The following is an 11,672-nucleotide window of genomic DNA, read 5'->3' on the forward strand; positions in this document are numbered from 1 at the left end:
ACAACTAATCAGTCCCAGAGATTTCTGTAAAGCAGCTATCTCTTCTTATGTTTTCAACCAGCCTGAGATTCATATCTGCTTTCTGCTGTTTTGCATTAACACAGTGCTAAGCATTTCAAGGTAAGGAAATTAGGTAGAAAAAGATTATGATTATACCACACATAGTAATGAGAGAAGAAGGACTTGATGGCATGAGATTTCGGGGATATTATTATGCCTCAAAAGCTATGTTTAATTGGTCACTACACATGAAATTTAACACCATTTAAAAGAATGGAATGAAGCCACCATTATGGAACAGGATATTCAGTAAGTCACGACTGCACCATACAGAGAGACTCAGTCTCCTTCCTCAGAAAATCGTGATCTAGCCACTTCGCTGAGCTCCTGATGCTTCTTTCTCTCTCTCTCATCTCTCTTTCCCTCTCTCTGTATTGCAACCCACCCCATGGCAACCACACTGTGACCCATCAAGAAGAGGAGAATATTGAACTCTTTAATGGGCTGCCCCATTTGTTTCTGCCATCACTGCCTCCTGCCTCACGTGAAGCCAGCTGGGCGCTGAAACTCCTTGGATTAATCCTTACTCCTTCCTACCTTACAGGCTCAGCAGGGGACCGCTGAGGGGAGACAAGCATGAAGTCCCCCAGGAGTCACTGGATGGATGTTGCTTTACTCCTTCCATCCTTCCTGACCTACCTCACTCCAATCGCCCTTATAGGAGCACTTTGTACTATTTTGAAGACAAGCAAGTCAGCTTGGCTCTTGTAGACAGTGAGTACTCCATTGTGACCACGATAAATCTCCAACTGGTGTCTCAGGTAGACTCCGTAATCCTTGCACCCCTGGCTGGACTGAGACGTGTCATTGGGGTGGGCATGACTCAGAGACACAGGATGATTTGCATCAGAATCAAAAATCAAGTTGGAAGCACAGACATGGAGTGGGTCAGTGAGCTTTGCTCTCTTCCTCATCTCAGACCAGGCCTGTGTCACCCTGGCCCACTGTCATGACATTGACAAATTCACACCAACCTACGCAGCACGTGCCCAACAGGTATCTGTCAGGCCTCTTAATCTAAATAAGATTTGTCTTGCCAGCTATTGTGTTCCTTACAAGTTTCTTTCCCCAGCCATGTCCTTTGAGATTCTATGCCTGCCCAAGGGCAGTGGCATCTTTGTCTACTTTTCGTTAAAGATATTACCTAGGTTTTAAAGAACCTAGCCTCATTCTCTGTGTCCTTGATGTTGGCCTGTTTTAGGTGAGCAGTACATTTGCTTTTGTTATGTGTCTAGAAACAAGACTGGGCCTTGTCACTCCTAGATATCACGAAATGCCAATGTCTCTTTGTAGTACCAAAGATTCATTTTGATTCGAAGGTCTGTATATTCTCTCCTTCATTCAAATTTCAGTGTCTAAACTCCTTGCCACCATGAACAATGTGGGTATTTGATGACTGAAGGCTGAATATTGCAGTTTTCCTTCTAGAAAGCAATTGAGGTGTTTGCCTTGAATTGGTGTGAAAAAATTGCATAACTATTTGCACAAAATCAGGACGGTTGATGTTGGGATAATGATCTACAAGAACAGGGAGATTTCATTCCTAGGCTCAGGGAAGAAAACCAAGGCATCTCTCTCATGACAGGGCCTCAGGCCTCCTGGAATGTTTCTCTCACACTGTCCTGTTCTCCCACTGAGGAAACTGATGTTCCTATGTTAGGATTGCACAGTGGGCTGTTTGTGTGTGTAGGGGAACCTGCTTAATGTGTCTGTCTCTGTCTGAATTTATTTGCAGAAATTGAAAAGGATCAAGAGGAGCTAGAAGATCAAGACCCACCGTGCCCCAGGTAACTCTGAGGAATCAGGGACAGTTAATTCACTGTAGATATCTGGAGTCTCGGATGCAGGGAAAATCAGAGCATGCAGAATATACCTGTTCCATCTGTTCAGCCAGCCATGAAATAGCCGTATTCATAAGGTTGACTCTTTTCATTGTACACCTATATTTGTATTTTTTCCTTATTAATTCATTTGAATTCTACTAATCTGCATTCAGTTGACTCTGTTGAACTGATCAGTCACAGACATTTTCTGCAGTCCCCTTTTCTGTCCTTTTTGATTAAAGTGGAGTTGCACACCTGATGTCTGCCTCTTTGGCATTACCATGCTTACAAGTATTTGACAGTACCATGTTTACAAGTATTTGACAGCAGGAAAGTTAATGAAAATAACGCATGTCATGCTACAATGTTGAGAACAAGAGATGTTGAGGATACAGGAACTCTGTGAAGACTCAAGAGTCTGTATTCATTTGACCAATGATGCTAATTTCAAGAAAATGTATGCAACAGTTTCCCACAGGGATCACTCCATTTCCTTCCTCCCCAGCTCATTTCCTGCCCAGTGCACTGAAAGCCTCTCACGCTCTGTCTCCTGCTCGAGACAGGGAAGGATGATTGTATCTCCCTGAGGGGACTGTACTTTGCTTCCTCTGGGCCTTCCTGAGAGCCTCCCTATAGAACCAGCTGGGCGCAGTGGTATTGGTTCTCTCTGGCGTTTATCTTCTGTCTTCTTTACCCCAGGCTCAGCCAGGAGCTGCCAGAGGTGAAGGAGCAGGAAATCCCAGAGGACTCCGTGGATGAAGTTTACTTGACTCCCTCAGTTCACCATGACCTATCTGACTGTCACCACCCTTATAGCAGCACATTGTACTCATTGGAGGATCAACTTGCCTGCTCTGCTTTGGATATAGCCTGTGAGTACTCCAGCCTGGAGGTCACTCCACTGTCCTCCCAGGCAGCCTCTATATGTTTTGTTTCTGCAACTTGTGCAGCTCAGAGAGACCACCTCTGCCGGCAGGCCCTATACACTGAGCCTGTTTTGAATCTGGCTCTTGGGTCCAGTTTTAAGCACAGACATCCACTGGGTAGAACTTCCTCTTCTCCTGTCCCAAGAGACTCCTCTGTCACCTGGATCCTTCTCACAAGAGCAGGCTGTGGCTATCAAAACAGGCCAGAGAGGGGTGTGGTAAGGACTTATTGCAAAGTCTTGGCCACAGTAGCTTAGCTGAAGAAATTTATATAACAGACCTCCTTCTTTAAGATAGGGAAACGGTCTTTCCTGAAATTATGTTGCTAACTACATGCTCTTATCTCTTCTCTGGCCATCCACCTATGCTGGGAGTTTTTCCCGATTATTTGGAGGCCTGTTTCATGATTCCTGTGTCCCAAGCTAGATTCTCTTCTTCAGGGATCCCCAGCCCTGAGGCCATGGGTCATTATGGGTCCATGACCTGTTAGGAACTGGGTCGCAGAGCAGGAGGTGAGCGGTGGGAGAGCTTTTCAGCCTGGATTCCACCTTCTGTCAGATCAGCAGGGGCATTAGATTCCCACAGGAGCTCGAACCCTATTGTGAAGTGCACATGCCAGGAATCTGGATTGTGCTTTCCTTATGAGAATCTAATGCCTGATGATCTGTCACTGGCTCCCAGTGACTGTCACCCCCAGATGAGACCATCTAGTTGCAGGAAAATGAGCTTAGGGCTCCCACTGATCCTACATTATGGTGAGTTGTATAATTGTTTCATTATATATTACAATGTAATATTTGTAGAAATAAAGTGCACAGTAAATGTAATGTGCCTGAATCATCCCAAAACCATCCCCCCTACCCTGGTCCCTGAAAAACTGTCTTCCATGAAACCAGACCCTGGTGCCAAAAAGGTTGGGGACTGCAGCTCTACTTCCTCTGATGAGTCTTCCCTCCACTGACGCAGTCCAGCGTCCCTTCCTCTATGCGTGGTCAGGCTTGCATCCTCTGCAGAGCTCCAGTGGTGTTCCCCACATGTGGGTTTTTAGTTTCAATCAAGTTTTGGTCTCAGTGCTATATTCTCATGAAAACCATCAACAACTAGTGTCCCTCATGAGGTTCTGGCGTAACCGATGAGCAAAGCAGAGTGGTTCCTGTCCCCATGACGTCCAGAAAACCCTTCCTCTGAGCAAGTGCCCCTTGAGATAGCAGCTCCACAGGACATGTAAAAACAAAATCCAATTTTTGTTTCTTCTTGCTCATTCTCTTTTTTATAACCTCAATTCTGGGAATTTGATGTGGATTGTTGGGGATTTCACCCATTACATTATCTTCTAGTAAAAACAAGTAACTCTGTGATGTCCCTCAGTATATTAGATTATGTTGTAATGAAATTAGCAAAAATGCCAGGTGTGGTGATTCACATCTTTAATTTCAGAATGTTGGGAGGCCAAGGAGGTGGATCGCCTGAGCTCAGGAGTTTGAGACCAGCATGGGTAACATGGTGAAACCCTGTTTCTACAAAAGAATTAGCAGGGCGTGGTAGTACACACCTGTAGTCACAGCTTCTCAGGAGGCTGAGGTGGAAGGATCACCGGAGCCTGGTTAGTTGAGGCTGCAGTGAGCCATGATTGCACCATTGCACTGCAGCCTCAGCAACAAAGTGAGACCCTGTGTCACACACACTCACAGTCACACACACACAGGCACACACACAAAAAGAAAGAAACTAGCAACAAAGATGTTGGCCTCTATTCTGTTTTGGTCAGTAAGTGCCTTTCTTACTGGGACCATCCCCTTTCCCATTTTGCATTTCTCCCTGAGTTTCAAAACAGTAAATGCTTTTCTAGAATCACAGTGATTCATGAAACAATTAAAATACACACTGACCTTGCACCTGCTGTATATCCTGCCCCTTTGCAAGCAAGCTCTGTCCTGCTATAACCTGTTCAGGGCTCAAAGGACACTCCCAAGCAGGCAGTGGCATTTGCATATTAGAGCTGAGGGCACTGAGGTGTTTTTAAGAAAACTTAGAAAACCTTGCAGAGAACGAGGATGTGGAGAGGGGAGGAGAGAGAGGAGCCTCACAGCAACGTGGATCCAGCCCTACAGGCCCCGTCCCCATCCTGAGCCCAACCTGGACTGGCGTGAGGTCATTGGAAGTCTTTTCTTAGTCCACTCAGAATGTGTGTTCCTCTCCCTGTGGAAATGGAAAGAATTTGTTTAAGGGGTGCCACCCGAACCCCACTGGAGCAGTGGGTAATGTGAGGATCGTGTCCTCTGTTGCCTTCCTAAGGAACCGCACATGCTGATCTGTGGCTCTTCTGGCCCCTGAATTTCCGGGAAGGGACTGGTCCCTCTCCTACATTGACTGTCTGCTGACACCCACTATATGGCAATAGGATGGATATGTGTGGGTTGAGAGTCAAACCATTATAGTCAATGGGAAATTCAAAGTGTCCCAGAACCCATAAAAGTTTGCCTCAGTTAGTGTTTGGTCTGTAGCCTCCCAGCCCCCTTTCTCGTGGTTCTTTCTCAAAGCCCCGCAGCTCTAACTCTTGGCCAGTTCTTACAACCCTGTGTGTGAAGAAAAACAGCTCCTCCTCTCCTGTGCTCTGAGGCCTCTCTAGAACTTTCCCTCTTGTCACAAGAAAGAATTGAATAACAACAGAATAATCGTGATGGTCTTGTTAGACAATCCAAAGCCCTCTGGGCTAAAGCAGAGGTTTTTCATTTCAGGGACACGCCAGCCTGGGACCCTGAGATGTCAGCGTCCCCAGGCACAGACAGGAAAGGTGACGTCGCCTGCACTGACATGATGTCTGTCTGTGTGGTGTGGGTCACTGGATGGCTTTACAGACAGCAGAGACATCGGGGATGGGTGTTCTGGGCGTGCTTAACAAAGGGAAAACTCAGATTATTCCTACTGAAGCGCCTTCTCCTTTCAGCTCCCACCAAGATGGCCTGTTCCCAAGGGACTTGGAGTGGAGACTTGAGCCACCACCTGTCAGAGGTGCAGGTTGCACATGCACAGCTGGAGCCAAGCACCCTGGTGCCCAAATGTCTGCAACTACAGCTGGATCAAGGGAATGGCTTGGCCAGGCGGAGCCTTTCCTCCACCACCTGCAGTTTCACAGCCAACACTGATTCTGGGAACCAATGGAACTTCCAAGGTAGGAAAGGAAACGGAGTCATGAAGCTCTAATCCAGGTGTTGGTGGTCACGGTGCTGTGGGTGGAGGAGAGAATGGGGCCTCCCATGCTTCCTCAGGGTCAAGCTGAAATTCACGATGCTACAACCCAGTGAGATGAGCAAAGGCCTGGAACTTAGAACCAAATCTGCTGTCAGGTTCTGGGTTTGCCACTTTCTGCTTGTTGACTTTGGCCAAGGTTTTTGTCTTTTTGCTATTTACATCTCTGTTCCCTCATCTGAGATAGCTGAAATATAATATCTACCTGCAATCTTTGTTGGGAATATTAATTATGATAATTTCCAAAGGGCTTGATTCCATAAGAATTGCCCAATAAACTTAAGAATGGGTGTTATCTAATCCTTTTAAGATCTTCCAGCTAAATTTACACTTAGAAAGTAACTTCACGGATGATGTCTCCTCTGAGGTAGAGCAGTTATGAAGATCTCTGCTTTCTAGGGCCCCTCTTCCTTTCCTTTCTCACACAGACTCCTCTGCCAATTTTCTTCCTGTCCTTCCCCATCCCTCATGAAGCCAATTTTCCCCTATCAGGCACTTTCAGTAACAACCTATGAGGCACACTGAGTAACAGTGTAAATCCTGGGCCCACACTCAGTCTCCTGACATGTCCAGCTTCCTCTGCTTTTTTTCCTGCTTTTTTTGAAATAAAAGGGCAACTTTCACATGGAAAGTGTTCACATCAGTGTTTTTTATGAAATTCCATTTAGTTTAAATTCTCCACTCATGTCCACGGCCATGTCCTCAGTTTCTGTCTCACAGGGATACACTTCTGCTCAGATTTCCTTAAAACCCTGGGTCGTGTTCATTCTCACTCTCTGCCCCACTCAGTATCTCCTCCTGGAGCCCCTGGGGCTGCCTGGTGCTCATCTGTCAGGCGATGCCCTCGGCTGAGGAATGAGGGGACCCCGTCCTCAGGAGGAGGAAGGGTTGGGTGAGATAACGAGCACCATCTGGGCCCATGGAGAGAACACATGGAAGGTGCTCAGGGAGTGTCGGGGGATACGCAGTCCCTGACACATGCCGGGATGACTTATTTAAACTGACTTCTTCCCACTGGACTCTCCTTTGCTTCTCTATGGATTCTCACACCCCCAGCCAAGATTCACCCCACTGGTTCAGACACACTCCCTGTTGCTCACTTTCCCTGGAGTCCAGAGCCTGAACCAGGTCCCAGGTAAGAAGAAAGAGTGAATGCCTTTTGTTTCACTAATATTTTGCTTCACCTGGTGATTTCTCCCTGCTGTCTACCAGGTCATTTGTTTCTCTCACATCTTTTCTTTCTCATTCTTCTCATGTCTCTAATTTTTTTTCCAATTTGAATGGACCAGAATAGTGATGACACTGTTACATTCAATCTCTCCAAAATCCCTATATAACATTTATTTTTTAAATTAACATGTACAGATACATGCATTTCTTTAAATTAACATGTACAGATTTATATCATTTGTCCTATTATGTGTGACTATGTATATCTGGTGTGTATGCTATCTACGGTGCATATATATATGCAGTAAATCATATAATGATACATCTTTTGGAAATTCTCTAGGTTTAGTCTTCCTAGTTCTTCTCTCATCAGCTGCTGTCACCTCTGTCTGGTCTCACCTCTGTGCCACATGGGCTGCCACCCTGCCAGACCCTTCCATTCCCATCTCCTGTTTGAACCCAGCTCTGATTTAACTTTGATTCTTGTAATCTCTGCTCTCCCGAAAGCATAGCCTACATACAGTGTTATTTCCTTGCCTTTGCCTTATCTACCTGGAAGCTACTTGTGTTTCTTAATCCTATGTTTCTTGAATATTTTTGTGAATTGGCAGTGCCTTTGGCTCCTGGCAATCTTACCATTGCTCAGTAATGTAGGAAAGATCAAGAAAAAAGAAAACATTAAAGTGACTCTATTGGCTTCCCTTCACCCTTTGGACTTTCTTCTCCAAGGCCACTTTCCTGATTTGATGTCCTCTGGTTGGAAGAGAAAGTCACAGTAAGATCGTGGGTGCCAGTGGATCCCATTGGCTGTGGTTTTATTTTCAGAGCTGGTTTTAGAGCCCTCCCTGGGGATGAAGAACCCTCCCCAGCTGGGAGGTGATGCACTTGAAGGCTCAGCAGACAACACACAAGGGCTTCAAGTCATTGGCCAGATTCACGCCTCCAGTGTCCTGAAACCAAAGATCATCAAAAGAAAACTCCCGCTCAGCAAGTGGAGACTGGCATGCAGATTCCCTGGCCTGCAAGCTTAGGGTGCAGAGGTAATCACATCTATGGCTGATAGCTGCACTTCTTATTTCTCTGTCTATGGTGACAGCTCATTCTCCCACTGCTTTTTCTCATCCGTTTGTTTTCTCCAACAGCTGCTCTAACCTCTGTCTGGTCTTACCTCTGTGTCCCACGGGCTCCCACCCTGACATGCCCTTTCTGTCCTCATGTCCTCTTTGCTCTCAGACTCTGCTCTGTTCCTTCTTCTAGTGTCTTGACAGTCCCTCTCATGGCCACAGGAGAGCCAGGCCTCCTTGTCCTCATCCAAGTGCATAGTTTAAGCTGCTGAACACAGGGTTGTTTGCCTGGAATCACACACTCTCTTGGGAAATTTACCTTTCCTCTCTGCATCCCAACTCCATTGCCTCTTTCTGCAGAAATCATTGCTTTAGTACATCATTTACACATCGATTTTCCTCTTGAGTCTTCTTTTGAGCAACCCAACTAAGTCAACACTTGATCATCACTTGTTCCTCTCAATGGGAAGTGTTAAAACTAAGCACAAAGAGCCCCACTTAGGAAACTAAATTAGAACCAGGGTCACAGGCGGGAGTTCCCCACTGGCCTGGAGTCAGGTTTGCCTTCAGCCCCAGATGTGCAGCCTAGTGCCAATACGGGTGGGGTTGCCAGGGTCTCAGTGTTCTCACCTCTTGGACTTACTTGAGCTGACGATAACTGGAGAACATTTATGACATTCTAAAGGGACATCACTCCGAAAGTACATGCAAAGGCAGGGCTTCAAAACTGCATACATCATGAAGTTCATCATTCTAACTTCTCTCCTTTTTATTCTCATTTCCACTTCTACAAGTCCAGTGAAGGGTCTAAAATGCAAGTCAGATGCATCTTGAGGCCAGTGTATATGAGAGAGCATTTTATGAATTAACTTTGAGAAAAGTGACTCCAGGACCAGCTTTATGCATACACAAGATGACAGACAAGAATCTGTCTACAGGACAATGTTTGCTTTGGCCCAGCCCAATTGATGAGAGAGAGATTGAACTGAAATTGTCAGAGACAAGGCTACAATCCATGGAACCACTGGGAACAAAGCCAATCATGAGATAAATGGTGAAAGGAAAGAAAATCATGGGAAATTGGGCTGGTCCATTTAGTATCTCTAAATCCCGCTGCCATGTAATAAGCACCTGGTGAGATTTCAATTAAGATGAATGCCTTGAACTCACACCTGGAGATTCTCACCTACATGGCCTGGGGTGTGGTTTGCGCATCTGTAGTTTTAAAATGCTCCCATGTGACTCTAATATGTGGCTAAAGATGAGAAGGACCCCTGGCCTACTGTGACCTCAGGTTACCAACATGGAAGTGTCGCATACGTGTGGCTATTCCACAGAAAAGGCTGAGTATCTATCAGCCTTTCATGGGATCTGTATTCTGCTCTCAGTAGTGCTGTTTGTAAAGCATAGAAAAAAATACAACAAGAAAAACAAGAAAATTAATAGATTAGACTTTTAGCATCTGCTTGAAGCACACTTGCTCAATTTTTAATAAAAGATAAGAAATAGTCATTATATTAACACCTAATGTAGAGAAATAATACCTCCCACATTATATATACTGGAATTTAGTATTTTCTTTTGCATTTTAAAAGAAAACTTCCAGTTTACATTTCTCCACACCATTTTATAGCCCACTAATGGACTCACCACTGCAATGTGAAAATTTTACTTTTGGTCAATTATTAACCTTCCACGAAATCCCCAAAGAGAACTCATTGGTCTCACTTTTCCTGAAGAGAATACAATAACAAAGTAAGACTGAAATTCTGCAGGAGATTGTGTATGAATACTTCGTCATGCCTCTCTTCACACTGGCATAAAATATTAAAAACAAACCTTTCCCAAAATGTACTTGGGGAAAACAATAAATAGGATGGGAGACTGTAGTAAAACACAAACTAACTCTTTTCTCTTTCTGCTTCAGAGTTTTCTTCGTCTAGATATTGAGAATATTTCTAGAAATGCCTTAAGGTGGAATAAGATGTGGAATCAACTTCAGGGCATTAGGGAAAATAAGCTGGGCCATGGTTACATTCCCCGCTCTCTCTTTACTAACTCCATTTTGAGTCTCTTCTTTTAAATTCCCTTTTTTTCCTGATCCCCTTTGGACAAATACTTATAATTTTATATATATATATTATTTTTTTAACCAACCAAAGAAGCGCAGCAACATCATATTTATTTCTAGAACCTTATTCCTGTCCTAGTCAAGGTGACCCAACCGCCTCTCATGACTGTTGAGACCTCCAGATTGGAGCCTTTCCTCTCGCTTTCTCCAGTCTTTATTGAAACAGCCTTAGTGGATAGATTCTAATTCTTGGGTTGTCAATAGCAAGTCATGTGCCCTTAGTTCAGTCTTACCCCTGTGGCATCACTACTCCTCTGTTGTAAAAGGTGGACCTGGACGTGTATGTTGTCTGAGGTTCCTGCTGCTTCTCATATCCATGGTTCTTCCCATGGCCCTCCCATTCCTCCCTAGAAGACTAGCATATGGAGTTGTAATGGGGTGGATTTCTCTGCAAAAGGTCCTCTCCTTCTGCTCCTCTCTGCTTCTTGGCAGGCATGATGGATGCTGAGCACATCCTCACTGGGAGGAAAAGTCATAACTCTGCTCCAGACAGAGGGGATCAGGAGGAAAGGGACAGATGTTCCCCACTGCTGGTTGGGCATAGGTGGGGTCCTTATATCCTGCACCCCAGGCTGACTGGAAGTTCAGGGAAGTTCAGGAGTGTTTTCTTCTCACTTGTGGATGGCGCTTCCCCCTTCAGCCAACCCACGGCCCACCCTTCAGCTCATCCTCCCAGCAGGAGATCAGTTTGCCCCTGAGATATCACTACTTAGCAACCCCTCCAGACTCAGCCACCAGGAGGACCTGACAAAAAATGCTCATTTGATTTTTTCTTTCTCTCCCCTACAGATACCAAATACTGCTGGAAGGATGAAAAGGGTGGAAGAATGTCACAAAAACTAGCTTTTCCATTTGATGAAAACAACTAAAACAGCAAAGCAAGTTCAAGTCCAAACACAACCCTGCAGGGGTCCTTCACTGAGGATTGAATTTTAGACACAGAATACTCTTGAGTATTTCAAACCACTATGCTCCTTTGATTTGAGAAGCCACAGTCCATCCCCCTCCAATTGTGATCAATGCCTAGGGAGACCAATGCCCAGACGGACAAACAACATTGACAGGCCTTAGCCCTGCTCCTCTCAATTCCCATCGTGTAGAGAACAGGAGTCAGGAGTTGCTGGCAGGAGACAGCATGTCAGCCAGGACTCTGCCAGGGCAGAGTATGAACAATGCCATGTTCCTGTTGAAAATGCTTAGCCTGAGTTTCATAGGAGGTAACCCTCAGACAACTGCAGAATGTAGAACA

The 11,672-nt window shown here is 45.3% G+C and overlaps 2 pseudogenes; both read left to right on the forward strand.

Annotated features, from left to right (window-relative positions):
* LOC105528914 overlaps window positions 1–11,352 on the forward strand; it is a 20,137-nt pseudogene extending 8,785 nt beyond the window's left edge.
* A 206-nt stretch (window positions 11,353–11,558) lies between these two features.
* The window catches only part of LOC105528964, a 31,528-nt pseudogene continuing 31,414 nt past the window's right edge, over window positions 11,559–11,672 (forward strand).

The sequence above is a fragment of the Mandrillus leucophaeus genome, unplaced genomic scaffold (genome assembly GCF_000951045.1).
Source record: "Mandrillus leucophaeus isolate KB7577 unplaced genomic scaffold, Mleu.le_1.0 Scaffold1189, whole genome shotgun sequence".
NCBI classification, from domain to species: domain Eukaryota; kingdom Metazoa; phylum Chordata; class Mammalia; order Primates; family Cercopithecidae; genus Mandrillus; species Mandrillus leucophaeus.